Source organism: Anomaloglossus baeobatrachus, unplaced genomic scaffold, assembly GCF_048569485.1.
Source record: "Anomaloglossus baeobatrachus isolate aAnoBae1 unplaced genomic scaffold, aAnoBae1.hap1 Scaffold_342, whole genome shotgun sequence".
Classification (NCBI taxonomy): domain Eukaryota; kingdom Metazoa; phylum Chordata; class Amphibia; order Anura; family Aromobatidae; genus Anomaloglossus; species Anomaloglossus baeobatrachus.
Genome location: NW_027442790.1, coordinates 1 through 17605, shown reverse-complemented (window position 1 = coordinate 17605; position 17605 = coordinate 1). Strand labels below are relative to the sequence as shown.

The 17605-nt window shown below is 44.7% G+C and overlaps 1 pseudogene; it reads right to left on the bottom strand.

The window, feature by feature from the left end:
* Positions 1–5461: 5461 nt before the first annotated feature.
* LOC142271991 (U2 spliceosomal RNA) lies at positions 5462–5667 on the bottom strand (annotated as a pseudogene).
* Between the last annotated feature and the right edge of the window lie 11938 nt (positions 5668–17605).

Genomic DNA, 17605 nt, shown 5'->3' with positions numbered 1-17605 from the left:
CTGCCAGGGCTAATAAAATAATGGGATGTATTAAAAGAGGTATAAGTGTTCATGAAAAAAATATAGTTCTACCTCTGTACAAGTCACTAGTGCGACCGCACGTAGAATACTGTGTACAATTCTGGTCACCGATATATAAGAAGGACATAGCTGAACTGGAGAGGGTGCAAAGAAGAGCGACCAAGATTATTAGAGGAATGGGGGGGATGCAATACGAAGACAGGTTATTAAACTTGGGGTTATTTAGTCTGGAAAAACGAAGGCTTAGGGGAGATCTAATCACAATGTATAAATATATGAGGGGACAGTACAGAGACCTTTCCAAAGATCTATTTACACCTAGGCCTGCGACTGGAACACGGGGGCATCCGCTACGTCTTGAGGAAAGAAGGTTTAATCATAATCACAGACGAGGATTCTTTACTGTACGAGCAGTGAGACTATGGAATTCTCTGCCGCATGATGTTGTAATGAGTGATTCACTACTAACATTTAAGCAGAGCCTGGATGCCTTTCTTGAAAAATTTAATATAACCAGTTATGTATATTAGATTTTATGACAGGGTATTGATCCAGGGAACTAGTCTGATTGCTGGATATGGAGTCAGGAAGGAAATTTTTTCCCCATTGGAACTTGTTTGCCACATTGGGGTTTTTTGCCTTCCTCTGGATCAACATGTTAGGCTACGGGTTGAACTAGATGGACTTAGAGTCTCCCTTCAACCTTAAAACTATGATACTATGATGACTGGCCGAGACCGACCACAGTGAGGGAAGTGAGGCAGTTTCTGGGCCTGGTGGGATATTACCGTCGCTTCATTAAGGGGTACACAAAGATGGCTGCCCCCATGTAAGACCTCCTCGTAGGACAGACCAAGGGTGGTAGATCCCTAGTAGCCCCATTGGTGTGGGAAGAAAAGCATGAGGAATCCTTCCGCCAGCTGAGAACAGCCCTGACCGGAGAGGAAATCCTAGCGTACCCTGACTACAGCCGCCCATTCATCCTCTACACCGACGCCAGCAATGTGGGCTTGGGGGCTGTTCTATCCCAGGTCCAAGACAGAAGGGAAAAGGTAATAGCTTATGCTAGCCGAAAACTCCGACCGACTGAGAGGAACCCTGAGAACTACATCTCCTTCAAGCTTGAGCTCTTGGCACTGGTGTGGGCTATCACCGAGCGGTTCCGCCATTACCTGACAGCAGCCAAGTTCACCGCGTACACAGACAATAACCTGCTGACCCATCTAGATACGGCCAAGCTGGGCGCGTTGGAGCAGCGGTGGGTGACCAGGTTAGCCAACTACGATTTCACCATCAAGTACCGGGCCGGCCGTACCAACGTCAATGCCAATGCACTCTCCCGGATGCCCCACCTGTCGGAAGAGGGGCCAGAGGATGATGACCTCGAAGAGATCGAGTTGCCTGCATTTCACCGGCCATTCACTGAGAAGGTGCACGTCTACCAACAACGGGTGAACCTGGATCCGCTGCCCCGACAGGACTGGCAGGAAGCTCAGGACCAGGCACCTGCTGTCCGCCTGGTCAAGACTCTAGTGGAACAGGGTTCTGCTGGGATAGACCCTGCTTCCCCTGCCGAAGCCCAACGTCTGTGGCAAGAACGGACCCGGCTATACCTACACCAGGAGAAGTTGTATCGCGAGCTGATTAATCCAAAGACTCACGAGAAGATCCGCCAGCTGGTGATTCCCCAGGCTAACGTGCCCACCGTCCTGCAAGCATACCATGATGGTGCAGTGCACTTCGGGTGGAAGAAGCTAGAGATGTTGTTAAGAGAGCGGTTCTATTGGAGTGGAATGCGGGAATCTGTGGAGGCCTGGTGCCGAGAATGTGGCCCTTGCGCATTGAGAAGGAAGGACGAGGCCAGCCAGAAGGCACCCCTACACCCGATCATTACACACCAACCGCTGGAGCTGGTTGCCCTTGACCATGTAAAGCTCACCCCCAGCCGAAGTGGGTACACCTACGCTCTGACCATCGTAGACCACTACTCGAGGTTCCTGGTGGTTGTCCCAGTTAAAGACTTAACCGGCCGCACCGCTGCTAAGGCTTTCCAGGCTTATTTCTGTTGACCGCATTGGTACCCGGAGAGGGTGCTTACCGACCAGGGTCCGGCCTTTGAAGCAGAGGTATTCCAGGAATTCTGCCAGTTGTACGGCTGCAAGAAAATCCGGACCACGCCTTACCACGCCCAAACCAATGGCATTTGTGAAAAGATGAACCACTTGGTCCTGGGCCTCCTCAAGACGTTACCACTGGAAGAGCGGAACCTGTGGCTGGAGAAGCTACCTGACCTGGTCGATATGTACAACAACATCCCTTCCAGCTCTACGAAATGCACTCCAGCATACCTGATGAGAGCTCGTCCCGGCCGGCTACCAGTGGATCTGGAAATGGGCTTCGAAGCTTCAGAAGCACTCCTGTCGACAGCTGAATGGGACACTCGGCGGAGGACACAGTACCGACAGGTCCAGGAGTATGTTGAAAAGAACTTGTGCCGGAGTCGGGGACAACAGGAGCAGTGCTTCAACAAGAAGGCGCCTGCCGGTTCCTTCCAACCTGGGGATGTAGTGCTGAAGCGGAAAAGAAGGGCCCACAAGCTGGATGATCAATGGGAAAAAAACCCGTATGTAGTCCAGCCCACAGGATGGGAGAATGGGAAGGCCTACCAGATCAGCCGTGACCAGGGGGGGACTTTGGCCACGGTTTCCCGAGACCACCTGAAGAAGTGCCCACCAGCATTGAGAGTAGCGGATGAGGCTCCAGTTCCCAGTCCAGTGGAGAAGGAAAAAGAGGTAATCCACACCATGATGGGTGATTTTCCAGCAGACTGGCCTACACAGAACGGTGCGGTGATCCTTCCAGTGATACTGTTCCCACAACCCGTGGATGAAGAAATGATGGAAACGGTTAACCGCGAGCCAGTGCCCAGGGATGTACCTGGACCCAGCTCCCCTACGCCTCCGCCTGCCCCACATGATAGCAGGGAGGAGGAACTGACTGTTCCCTCTGCCCCACTGCCTGTCACCACTGACACCGGACCCCGAAGGTCCACTCGCCCCAACCTAGGTAGACCCCCACTTAGGTACAGGGAAACTACTCTTTAAAAGGGGGGGCTTTATGTGTTGAGTGTACCAGTTTGAAAGTTTTAAATGATAAGTAAAGATGATCAACCAAAGAAGTTTACCTGATTGAACCGTGATTAAACCGGCCGTTGCCGGCAACTGTTGTCCCCGTAGGGACTGTGCAACCATTGCGTAAGGAACTGCTTACGGACAAGCCCGAGAACTTGCAGGGCAACCACAAACTTAGTGCAATGTAAATAAAAATGTTTGTTGGCTTGACACCGTTACCGCCTCCGGAGAGGCTGATTTGGGAGGATGGGCCTGGAGGAAAGGGATGGCCTAGGCCCGCCACTACCGTAACCGGTGGCGATCCTCCGGGGGTTCAGGGGTCCCCTTGGACGTGGGCCCCCTGAAAGAGACAGAACCCGCTCGGGCAACTTGGTGCTGGACTGGGGTCAAGGGGTGCTGCCCGCTTCTTAGGGGCAGCATCAGGGCCAGGTTGTTTGGGTGGGAGAAGAGCGGAAGCTGTACCGTTGTAAAATGTTTATGATGCTTTTACATGTTTTACCGTTTTATTCTTTTTCAGTTGTGAAAATAAAACCGGTGATGGACGGGCAGCCCGCGGACGGTCTGCATTTTACTATAGGGGAATGTGGCGCCCTGGACAAGCCAGGTCGTCACAGGTACTACACCAACACACTCTACACTCCGGCTAGGCACACCGAAGCTAAACACAAATCCTAGTTGCCTTCCTCCAGGGGCTGATGTCCACACCAGGGGGTGGGCCAGGCGGTTGATCCCACCCACCGAGGAGTTCACAGTCCTGGAGGCGGGAAAAGGAGTCAGATTAGAGATCAGTTTTGGAGTTAGAGAAGTGAAGAGGAGAGGAGACTGACCGTGTCCGGGTGTGTGGCCCGGGCACTCAGCAAGGTTGGCAGACGGTGGTGACCTTCTGCAGGAGAGGCTGATTGGAGTGAACCGTACGGACCGGGGATGGGCGGTGGCCCGCCGGTACCAGATCGGGGAGTGAAGAGAAGCCAGCACCATCCGGCAGGGCCTACGGACCCCGACCAGGCTAGGAGTCGCCGTAAAACCGGTCAAATCCGTTAGCGACAGGAACCTCCAGGGTTTCCCAGCAGTCAAGACCCGATTGAAGGCAACAGCTCACACCGTAGAGGGAAGCACAGTCACCGCCAAGGCTACAGTTCCCAGGGCCAGAGCCTGCGGGCAAAAGGGGCTCCCTCAGCATCCATCCAAGCTGGGGAGCGGGTTACCGGTGGGAAGCCCGCTAGATTTTGGGGGAATAAAAGGGGTCCAACACCACATCCCCACAGGTGCACACCCACCCATCAAAGAGAGCTATAAGCCAATACCACCTTCACATTGCCAGTGTACCAAGGACATGTTGAGCAACATGAAGGCGGCTGGGGTTATCCGTGACAGTTGTAGCCTTTGGGCAGCTCTGTTGATCCTGTTAAAAAAGAAGGACGGCACCACTCCCCGTATTGAGGAATCGCTAGCTGCATTGAGAACTGCAAATTATTTTTCTACCCTTGATCTCACTAGTCACTATTGGCAAGTGTCCGTTGCTGAGGCAGACCGGGAGAAGACCGCCTTCGCCACCCCTATGGGTCTCTGCGAGTTCAAAAGCATGCCCTTCGAGCTGTGCAATGCGCCAGGAACCTTCCAGAGGCTGATGGAATGCTGCTTGGGACAAGATTTTAGGGTGTATAAAAAGGGAGATTAGATCCCGTGATCCCAACGTATTGTTACACCTCTATAAATCACTTGTAAGGCTACATCTGGAATATGGGAACCAGTTTTGGGCTCCACATTTTAATAAGGACATTCAGAAGTTAGAGTCAGTTCAAAGGTGGGCAACTAGACTACTACAAGGAATGGAAGGCCTCCCATATGATGACAAGTTGAAAAAGTTATTAAGTGATTATTGGCTGCAATGGGGCTTTCTGGCTGGTGCCAGCCTCTCTTCTTAGCACACAGGAACCACAATCCCTACACCATGCTTCAATGGATTCTCTCATCCCAGCCCAGTAAAACTACATATTTTACACAGTCATAAGCAGCCAAAAGGGATCTATTCTATTCAATTGCAAATGATCTAGATAAGACTGAGAATAAGATACTGCACGGGACATAGCAGAGTTGGTCAAGTTGAGTGGAGATGAGTTTGCTATTTGGCACAGCTTTTTGCATCAATAAAGCAAGTAAAAGGTGTGAAAGATAAAAAAAAGGGTGAAAGTGTGTAAAGTGAATTGGCCAAATTGAGGTGCATATAAAGTTTTTGCTTTCTTTCAATTCACTAATGGGGCTCATTTGAATCAGGTGAATTGAGTTCTGCTTTTGGAAACTGGGTTAAGAAGGGGTGCACCGGTCCTGGAGGTACTGCAATACCAGGTCAATGCGTGGAGTGGACAGAGCAAGATTTTTTCCATCTCCTTGTTCTAAAAATCCATTTAATATATGGTCCCCAGAGAGGGGACGTATCAGATATTAAACTGATAAGAACAGATTTAATTTTTTTTTTTTCTGTTTATCAGTAGGACTTCAAAATAACAAAGGTGATCGCCTCCCGTTGCCTGGGAACCGTCCAGGCACAAGAGGGCTATGTGTCACCAGAAGGCGCACACACTTCCTCAAGGCCGGCAGACGTGCAATCCCAGGCACCTTCCAGTACCGACCAAGGTAGCGTCCTCCGAAACTACACTTGATCTTAGCCAAAAGGCCGAGAAGCTATAACCCGAATTGGTTACGGCCTTGAGTGGCACCCTGGCCTATACCGGACACATCTTAGGGAGAGGGAGACAAACCCACGCCTACAGAAGACATTTTGTCACCCAAGCCAACCCTTGAAAAGGCTGTTTTGCAGAGCAAAAACAAGAAGAATGGTGCTTTTTGCAGCCGCCGCCCACTGCAATGAATCTGAATAACTCCTCCTTTTGGACACAAGCACCTCCCCTCCCCCTTGCAGTCTTTCCAATTCATGATACAAAAAGACGGACGGACAGGACAGGACAGGACAGGCTGCCTGACTTTCCGTCACTGCCACCCTTTGCCATCCTTGCCCGTAGAAAGCCCTTTCATCATCCCCAAACCCTAATCTTTTCCCTTCCCTTCCCAGATGCGTCTCACTCCCTTTCATTAGGAAGTGAGCGCAGCCTTTTCTCCGTTCTGCACATGCGCGACGTTAAACACAAATGCGCAGGCGTGCGTTCCATTACCCTCACTGCATTCCACTCCCATACAGGAAGTGGGCGCAGTTATTACTACGGTCGCACATAAAAGAACCCACGGCCACCACTGCACATAGCTGACTCCACCACAGGACACCCACTTCTACACCAACGCAGGTAAGACAGGATCGGCACCTCTATGCTCCCGTTACAATCAGGCTCAGTCACCATGTGATAACGCTCTCAACTCTTTAGTTGCAGGCTCCCCTTGCTTCACCTCCACTGGCTGTGCTGCCATTTCCTCTCCCACCTGGAAGGTATACTTTATTCCACTATTTTCCTGTTTCTCTCTTCCCCCTTTTCCCATAACCTACTTTTATCTGCATCTGTGGGGTATCTATATGCTATTTACATCATAGTTTTATTCATTAATATGGAAGGGAAGAGTGCCCATGAGAGTGTTGAACTGCGGAGAGCAAGAGATTAAGCTGCTCCGATTTGCCACCATTGATAAGCTGTTCTCAGTAGATACACATGCTATCCAAACAGCAGCATCCACCATTGCTTCAGCCCACCCATTCAGTGACAGCTCACCAAGTCAGCCAGAGGAGTGGTGTAAGGAATTACACGTAGGCACTGACTCCACACCTTCACATCACAAGAAGGGGGTCTACAGGCTAGTGCAAGAATACGAGCAAGTCTTCAGCAAACATCCGCTAGACTTTTGAAGAATAAAAGGGGTCAAACACTACATCCCCACAAGTGCACACCCACCCATCAAAGAGAGATATAAGCCAAAACTACCTGCACATTACCAGTGTACCAAGGACATGTTGAGCAACATGAAGGAGGCTGGGGTTATCCGTGACAGTTGTAGCCTCTGGGCAGCTCCGTTGGTCCTGTTAAAGAAGAAGGACAGCACCACTCCCCTGTATTGAGGAATAGCTAGCTGCATTGAGAACTGCAAATTATTTTTCTACCCTTGATCTCACTAGTCGCTATTGGCAAGTGTCCGTTGCTGAGGCAGACCGGGAGAAGACCGCCTTTGCCACCCCGATGGGTCTCTGCGAGTTCAAAAGCATGCCCTTCGAGCTGTGCAATTTGCCAGGAACCTTCCAGAGGCTGATGGAATGCTGCTTGGGACACCGAAACTTTGAAACGGTACTGCTATACCTTTATGATGTTATTGTTTATTCTAAAGCAAACAAGATTTTAGGGTGTATAAAAAGGGAGATTAGATCCGGTGATCCCAACGTATTGTTACCCCTCTATAAATCACTTGTAAGGCCACATCTGGAATATGGGGTAAAGTCCTGAGCAGGTTGATAACCATTGGTTTGAGCATGGTAGGGTGTAGTGCGCATCTTCCTGCATCGGTAAAAGCTGCAGAAGTCCTTGAAGATTTCCGCTTCAAAGGCTGTGCCTTGATCTGTGAGGACTCTCTCTGAGTAGCCATGAGGTCTGCATAAGTGTGCTTGGAAGACCTTCGCTGCAGTATGGGCCATTAGATCTTTGACTTGTACCACAACCATAAATCTCGAGTAGTTGTCTACCATCGTAAGTGCATACGTGAGCTCGCCTCGATATTCTGCAACAAAACTCCCTTTTTCGATTTCAGTTTCAGCAAACACTCCTCTTCCTGTAGAAAATATTTATCATTACCTAAGACAGTCATTCTAATGCATGACAATATTAAGGCAATTTAGTTAAAACTTGTTTTAACTCACCTTTAAGGGGATTGATGTATTTCATGGTCAATCCAGGTTTGTCAGTGATGGCACTGACATAATGTATGGCGTCTTTTTCGGGCGTTATCCTTTGCCTTTTCATTGTGAAAATCCAGTTGCCTATATCAAAGCAAATTCTACTACTTGTAAAGTATGCAGAAAATGAAATGTAGAAAATATAACATCAACTGCTTAGGAACGCATCATAGGTTAGTACTTAAAAGGATATTGTCATGTTCTAGTCATAATGCAAGCTGGACATTTTTCATGTTACCCTGTAATCGCCGGCCTGTTCTAATGCTCACAAGCCAAGATATAGGCTCAGCTGCTAAGGCTTCCCTCTGCCTTCTGAATGAAACTTGAATATGTCTGGGTCACTGTGTATATAGCAGGTGCTCAGAAAAAATAAGAGTCAATTCAATAGAAATAGCTCTGGCACACTATAGTGATCAATAACGTAAGAAAAGAACTCTTGGAATGCTGAAAATTCTTTATTTGTGCAAAAGGATAATTCATCCAACGTTTCGACCTTGTTTTTAGGTCTTTATCAAGGATAAAGTTATCTAAGATCATAAAGGGTTACAAAACCATATAAACACGTAATTAGTACATAGTACAACATAACAGTACAATATATTGCTACTTGAGAGTACAATGGGTCAAATGACCATGATGCACATACAAAAAATTTTTCCAAAGCCATAGTGAAAACATTTGTACTGAGGAAAGAAAATTTCCACATGACCTATCTGGAGAAACATTCTGGATCAAACAACCAAAAATAGTCAAGCAGGTAAATACACACCTATATGGATAACAGGATGATATGTGTTCAATTGTATAGCGTCATTGCCATTAAGGTACAAATGGAAAACTTGCAATCCTATATAGTGAAGGAAATGAACACATATCATATCAAAGAACACAGGAACATGGGTGTGAGAAAAACCTCAATGTTTATACTTTGTTCTTTATAATGGTGTGAACATGTATATGTCTCAGTACCTTATGCACTTGAGAATTCTAGTGAGTAGATCATGAAAGCCTATTTCAGAACTGGAATCGGTAAATAATTGTAGGTGGAATCTAAATGAAAAGATGGTACAAGTGTTATCATGACACGTGGGCTATAACACAATGGACCGTGTGACAAAGAAGAAAGGAGAGAAAGAAGAGGAAGAAAATGCAACTACCTGTAACATTACGTGATAGTCACTGGTAAGTATCACTTGACAATTCAAATGAAAAAGGATTCCTTTATTAAAGGGTTCTCAGTCGCCTCAGGATCATGAAATACTAGGGTAAATGATATGAGAATGGGTAAGAAGCACCACTAAAGGAAATATGAGATGCAGGACATATATCTATAAACCCCTGAACTACATGATAGAAATAAAAAGAAGAAAAAAGAAAAAAAAGAAGAAAGAAGAAGAACACATAGAATGCGGAAAGAGAATGGGTACAACTACCTGAGTTACTGCAGGGAGGCCCCTGGTTGGTATTGTGAGGGTTAGTGGAATTCCTTCACTGAAGGGTTCTCAGTTGCCTCAGGTTCGTGAAAAATGCTATCGACAAATAATGCCCGGAGAAAAGGGGTTCATATACAGCGAATAATGGTAATACAAGGTACATGTGTCACATGTAATAGTATATATATATATATATTGTACTAAGCTCTACACCAGAAATAGAAAGTAGTCCCTCTGCCTTCTGTCTAGGTGCCCTGAGTTATGTCCTGTAAACTGTCACAGGGACCCAGACACACATGTGTAGTAGGGGAATATCCCTGCTGAGATGCCAGTGCTAGAGCACTCGTTTGCTGTGGAGTTGAACGCTATGTGAGCAGTTCTTACCTTCAATGAGCAGAAGTCTCTTTTTTCAGATTTCAATATCTCTGTGGGTATCTGGCAGAAATATGGAATACTCTTTACTGCTAAGACCCTGTACACCACTCCCACTAAAGGGGGCTTTACACGCTGCGACATCGCTAATGCGGAGTCGTTGGGGTCACGGAATTTATGACGCACATCCGGCCGCATTAGCGATGTTGCTGCGTGTGACACCGATGAGCGATTTTGCATCGCTGCAAAAACGTGCAAAATCGCTCATCGGTGACATGGGTCTCCATTCTCGATTATCGTTACTGCAGCAGTAACGATGTAGTTCGTCGCTCCTGCGGCAGCACACATCGCTCCGTGTGACACCGCAGAAACGAGGAACCTCTCCTTACCTGCCTCCCAGCCGCTATGAGGAAGGAAGGAGGTGGGCGGGATGTTCCGGCCACTCATCTCCGCCCCTCTGCTGCTATTGGGCGGTCGCTCAGTGACGTCGCTGTGACGCCGCACGGACCGCCCCCTTAGAAAGGAGGCGGTTCGCCGGTCACAGCGACGTCGCTGGGCAGGTAAGTATGTGTGACGGGTCTGGTCGGTGTTGTGCAGCATGGGCAGCGATTTGCCCGTGTCGCGCAACAGATGGGGGCGGGTATCCACACTAGCGATATCAGGACCGATATCGCAGTGTGTAAAGTAGCCTTTTATAAACTGTGTAAAGGATTTTAAGTAAAAATCCACAATAAACCAGGGCTAGATGGGTTTTTATAATTTTATTAATAGACCACAAATAAAAAATGTTTTGCTATCCTTGTTTCAAGACAGAGTATTTGATAATATACAATACACTGATTATTACTAAAACCAAGGACCACATAAAACAAGGACCACATAAAATAAAAAATGAAAGTAATGAGAATAAAATTCTTTTGTATAACCAATTAACTTCGAGGTGATACAATATTCACATTGATTTAGTTTTACCAGTCTAATGTAATGCCCCGGCCGGTGGCATATATTTTGTTTGGTTAATAATTTAGACTTATACAATGAAAGATGTACTATACCACCCCTGGCTAACATACAAGTTTTAAGTTGTACAATATAAGTTTGCGACGTTATATTCATATATAGGAAGGCAAACAATATTGGCAATTTAGTGGCACCCACCATACGTAATCTTACAGCACCTAATAAGGGAGGATTATTTGGCCTGAAAGGTTTTTTTCCATGCAAAAGCTGTATAGTATGTAAGAATACAAAAAATTTTTCACGGAAATCCTTCTTACAGGGGCAGTCAGAAGTCATGATTAGAGAATTTATTACATGTCAATCAAAGGGAGTAGTATATTGCATTCAATGTCCCTGTCAGAAAAAATACATTGAGAGAACTATTAGACCCCTATGGAAAAGGGTGGGTGAGCACATTAGAAGTGTTAAAAATAAATGTACTAAGCACCCCCTATCCAGACATTATGTGTTAAAACATGAAGGGTCCTTTAAAGGATCCCAAGTATGGGGCGTACAAAAAATAACTAAGGATTGGAGAGGTGGCGATTTCATTAAAAAAATGTCACGAGCAGAAAGCCAATGGATTTTTGAATTGAACACCTTGAAACCATATGGACTCAATAATGATATAGAACTGTTTGCTTTTAATTAATTTATATTTTTATAGGTAGAGGAGTAATAGGTACTGATAATAATACGGAGAGAAGGAAAAAAAAAAAAAAAAAAGCGATTGTCATGGAGATATATGTGTATATATGCATAATATATATTAACATTGGTGCTTCACTTGCCCAAGGTTGATGTAGATATAAGGGGCTTTTCATATTATAGCAAATTTATATTACACCTTTATGATGTCCTTTTGTTAAATTTATTGTTGAAAAAAAGCATATGCATATATACACATTGTCTTCCCAGTATATGATGATACAAGCAAGGCTATATATAGGTCTTTTTAGAAAAACCTTTAGAAAAACCTTTGCACATAATTATATTATATGGCTATTATGAACGGTCTTTCACAAATTGATATATGTAGTGGTCATTGAATGTTGGTTGAATTTAAACATTGTTTAATTTTATGCAAATTATAACCAATTAAATATATGCATAAATAGTGCTCTAGGCAACAGCTGAGTTATCCTTGAGGAAGGGGGCCGTTACACGCCCCCGAAACGCACGTCGGATCAGGACTCTGTTTTTGCCTACCTCACCTGTGCGGTGATAACCTGCCAAGTAATCTCTCCCTCGTGTGGAATCAACCGGCTTCCACTGGACACGGTACGGATTGCCTGCTGGAGAGGTTGAGAGGTTACCGCTGACATTTCCTTTGTCTGCAACCAGGATACATTGGTACCTCCAGCGGTTCTGCATTGCTCGTTTGGAAGCGGATCGGAGCCTTGTGTGGTGCTAACCTGCCAAGCAACTTCCTCCTGTGTGGAATCAGTCAGCTGACACTGGATACTGTCTGGACTGCCCGCTGGAGAGGCTGAGTAGTTACCGCTGATCTTATTGTTGTCCGCAGCCAACATCTTGGTGCTTTCAGTGGCTTCGTACTGCTTGATTTCGAAAGTACATTTGGGAGAATACGGGACCGGCTGGTTTGTGGCCTTGTGAAGTGTTATAAAGGCTCTGTAAAGAGGGATGTCGGTAACCATACATCTCCCCCAGAGCCAGCACTAGTCGCGGCCACTGGCCTCAAAACGTCCGCTCTGGAAGTCTAACAGGTCAATCCTGTACATAGCGGTTCCAGCCTAATCAACGGAGAAATCCGGGGTGTTTTTTGCGGTCAAGTTGTTGTGAGGTTTATTCCCCCAGGCCCTGGGGGCGAAAATAACGTCGCAAACTTATATTGTACAACTTAAAACTTGTAAGTTAGCCAGGGGTGGTATAGTACATCTTTCATTGTATAAGTCTAAATTATTAACCAAACAAAATATATGCCACCGGCCGGGGCATTACATTAGACTGGTAAAACTAAATCAATATGAATATTGTATCACCTCGAAGTTAATTGGTTATACAAAAGAATTTTATTCTCATTACTTTCATTTTTTATTTTATGTGGTCCTTGTTTTATGTGGTCCTTGGTTTTAGTAATAATCAGTGTATTGTATATTATCAAATACTCTGTCTTGAAACAAGGATAGCAAAAAATTTTTTTATTTGTGGTCTATTAATAAAATTATAAAAACCCATCTAGCGCTGGTTTATTGTGGATTTTTACTTAAAATCCTTTACACAGTTTATTAAAGGCTACTTTACACACTGCGATATCGGTCCCGATATCGCTAGTGTGGATACCCGCCCCCATCTGTTGCGCGACACGGGCAAATCGCTGCCCATGCTGCACAACACCGACCAGACCCGTCACACATACTTACCTGCCCGGCGACGTCGCTGTGACCGGCGAACCGCCTCCTTTCTAAGGGGGCGGTCCGTGCGGCGTCACAGCGACGTCACTGAGCGACCGCCCAATAGCAGCGGAGGGGCGGAGATGAGTGGCCGGAACATCCCGCCCACCTCCTTCCTTCCTCATAGCGGCTGGGAGGCAGGTAAGGAGAGGTTCCTCGTTTCTGCGGTGTCACACGGAGCGATGTGTGCTGCCGCAGGAGCGACGAACTACATCGTTACTGCTGCAGTAACGATAATCGAGAATGGAGACCCATGTCACCGATGAGCGATTTTGCACGTTTTTGCAGCGATGCAAAATCGCTCATCGGTGTCACACGCAGCAACATCGCTAATGCGGCCGGATGTGCGTCACAAATTCCGTGACCCCAACGACTCCGCATTAGCGATGTCGCAGCGTGTAAAGCCCCCTTTAGTGGGAGTGGTGTACAGGGTCTTAGCAGTAAAGAGTATTCCATATTTCTGCCAGATACCCACAGAGATATTGAAATCTGAAAAAAGAGACTTCTGCTCATTGAAGGTAAGAACTGCTCACATAGCGTTCAACTCCACAGCAAACGAGTGCTCTAGCACTGGCATCTCAGCAGGGATATTCCCCTACTACACATGTGTGTCTGGGTCCCTGTGACAGTTTACAGGACATAACTCAGGGCACCTAGACAGAAGGCAGAGGGACTACTTTCTATTTCTGGTGTAGAGCTTAGTACAATATATATATATATACTATTACATGTGACACATGTACCTTGTATTACCATTATTCGCTGTATATGAACCCCTTTTCTCCGGGCATTATTTGTCTATAGCATTTTTCACGAACCTGAGGCAACTGAGAACCCTTCAGTGAAGGAATTCCACTAACCCTCACAATACCAACCAGGGGCCTCCCTGCAGTAACTCAGGTAGTTGTACCCATTCTCTTTCCGCATTCTATGTGTTCTTCTTCTTTCTTCTTTTTTTTCTTTTTTCTTCTTTTTATTTCTATCATGTAGTTCAGGGGTTTATAGATATATGTCCTGCATCTCATATTTCCTTTAGTGGTGCTTCTTACCCATTCTCATATCATTTACCCTAGTATTTCATGATCCTGAGGCGACTGAGAACCCTTTAATAAAGGAAACCTTTTTCACTTGAATTGTCAAGTGATACTTACCAGTGACTATCACGTAATGTTACAGGTAGTTGCATTTTCTTCCTCTTCTTTCTCTCCTTTCTTCTTTGTCACACGGTCCATTGTGTTATAGCCCACGTGTCATGATAACACTTGTACCATCTTTTCATTTAGATTCCACCTACAATTATTTACCGATTCCAGTTCTGAAATAGGCTTTCATGATCTACTCACTAGAATTCTCAAGTGCATAAGGTACTGAGACATATACATGTTCACACCATTATAAAGAACAAAGTATAAACATTGAGGTTTTTCTCACACCCATGTTCCTGTGTTCTTTGATATGATATGTGTTCATTTCCTTCACTATATAGGATTGCAAGTTTTCCATTTGTACCTTAATGGCAATGACGCTATACAATTGAACACATATCATCCTGTTATCCATATAGGTGTGTATTTACCTGCTTGACTATTTTTGGTTGTTTGATCCAGAATGTTTCTCCAGATAGGTCATGTGGAAATTTTCTTTCCTCAGTACAAATGTTTTCACTATGGCTTTGGAAAAATTTTTTGTATGTGCATCATGGTCATTTGACCCATTGTACTCTCAAGTAGCAATATATTGTACTGTTATGTTGTACTATGTACTAATTACGTGTTTATATGGTTTTGTAACCCTTTATGATCTTAGATAACTTTATCCTTGATAAAGACCTAAAAACAAGGTCGAAACGTTGGATGAATTATCCTTTTGCACAAATAAAGAATTTTTAGCATTCCAAGAGTTCTTTTCTTACGTTATTGATCACTATAGTGTGCCAGAGCTATTTCTATTGAATTGACTCTTATTTTTTCTGAGCACCTGCTATATACACAGTGACCCAGACATATTCAATTTTCATTCAGAAGGCAGAGGGAAGCCTTAGCAGCTGAGCCTATATCTTGGCTTGTGAGCATTAGAACAGGCCGGCGATTACAGGGTAACATGAAAAATGTCCAGCTTGCATTATGACTAGAACATGACAATATCCTTTTAAGTACTAACCTATGATGCGTTCCTAAGCAGTTGATGTTATATGTTCTACATTTCATTTTCTGCATACTTTACAAGTAACTCACAATTTTGCCTCTTGTAACATACTCCCACCACCACTGTGGTAAAGCTTCAATTACAAATTCAAACGCACAAAAATCTGTTATAGATATACAGATTTTCAGAAAAGCTCAAGAGAGTCAGAAATAAAAAATACTTTTTCTTTATTTAGATATTTTCACTATTAAAATTACATATATACAAAACTCCACTGTATAGTACCTATGGACTGGTCAAAACAGGTCAGAAAAATCATAAGCCCGCATTAACAAATGGATTAAGAATTCATAATGCCCTATACTTGAAATAAACATATATAAGGCTCTAATGAAAATTCAAACTTCTTTTTTCCAAATGCAGGGTTATTCAGTAAACAGTAGACATAGTTACATCATGTGGTAAGTGATACTAAAGTGCACATACCATTATAACATTATCCTATACTACTCTGGGATTCACAATCTATTTAATACACTCCCAAGTTATTGTGGATAGGAACCGGGTTGTAATACTATTGGGGTTGCACCATAATATGCCACCCAGCTTTCAATGAGAGCAGTAAACCCACTGAACCACCACAGAGATAACTAATGTCCGTTACCTGTTAGGGAGACCTGAATTCCACGTCCTGCGACCCCAACACGTGTTGGGGTCGCAGGACGTGGAATTCAGGTCTCCCTAACAGGTAACGGACATTAGTTATCTCTGTGGTGGTTCAGTGGGTTTACTGCTCTCATTGAAAGCTGGGTGGCATATTATGGTGCAACCCCAATAGTATTACAACCCGGTTCCTATCCACAATAACTTGGGAGTGTATTAAATAGATTGTGAATCCCAGAGTAGTATAGGATAATGTTATAATGGTATGTGCACTTTAGTATCACTTACCACATGATGTAACTAAATCTACTGTTTACTGAATAACCCTGCATTTGGAAAAAAGAAGTTTGAATTTTCATTAGAGCCTTATATATGTTTATTTCAAGTATAGGGCATTATGAATTCTTAATCCATTTGTTAATGCGGGCTTATGATTTTTCTGACCTGTTTTGACCAGTCCATGGGTACTATACAGTGGAGTTTTGTATATATGTAATTTTAATAGTGAAAATATCTAAATAAAGAAAAAGTATTTTTTATTTCTGACTCTCTTGAGCTTTTCTGAAAATCTGTATATCTATAACAGATTTTTGTGCGTTTGAATACTTTACAAGTAGTAGAATTTGCTTTGATATAGGCAACTGGATTTTCACAATGAAAAGGCAAAGGATAACGCCCGAAAAAGACGCCATACATTATGTCAGTGCCATCACTGACAAACCTGGATTGACCATGAAATACATCAATCCCCTTAAAGGTGAGTTAAAACAAGTTTTAACTAAATTGCCTTAATATTGTCATGCATTAGAATGACTGTCTTAGGTAATGATAAATATTTTCTACAGGAAGAGGAGTGTTTGCTGAAACTGAAATCGAAAAAGGGAGTTTTGTTGCAGAATATCGAGGCGAGCTCACGTATGCACTTACGATGGTAGACAACTACTCGAGATTTATGGTTGTGGTACAAGTCAAAGATCTAATGGCCCATACTGCAGCGAAGGTCTTCCAAGCACACTTATGCAGACCTCATGGCTACTCAGAGAGAGTCCTCACAGATCAAGGCACAGCCTTTGAAGCGGAAATCTTCAAGGACTTCTGCAGCTTTTACCGATGCAGGAAGATGCGCACTACACCCTACCATGCTCAAACCAATGGTTATCAACCTGCTCAGGACTTTACCCCATATTCCAGATGTGGCCTTACAAGTGATTTATAGAGGGGTAACAATACGTTGGGATCACCGGATCTAATCTCCCTTTTTATACACCCTAAAATCTTGTTTGCTTTAGAATAAACAATAACATCATAAAGGTATAGCAGTACCGTTTCAAAGTTTCGGTGTCCCAAGCAGCATTCCATCAGCCTCTGGAAGGTTCCTGGCAAATTGCACAGCTCGAAGGGCATGCTTTTGAACTCGCAGAGACCCATCGGGGTGGCAAAGGCGGTCTTCTCCCGGTCTGCCTCAGCAACGGACACTTGCCAATAGCGACTAGTGAGATCAAGGGTAGAAAAATAATTTGCAGTTCTCAATGCAGCTAGCTA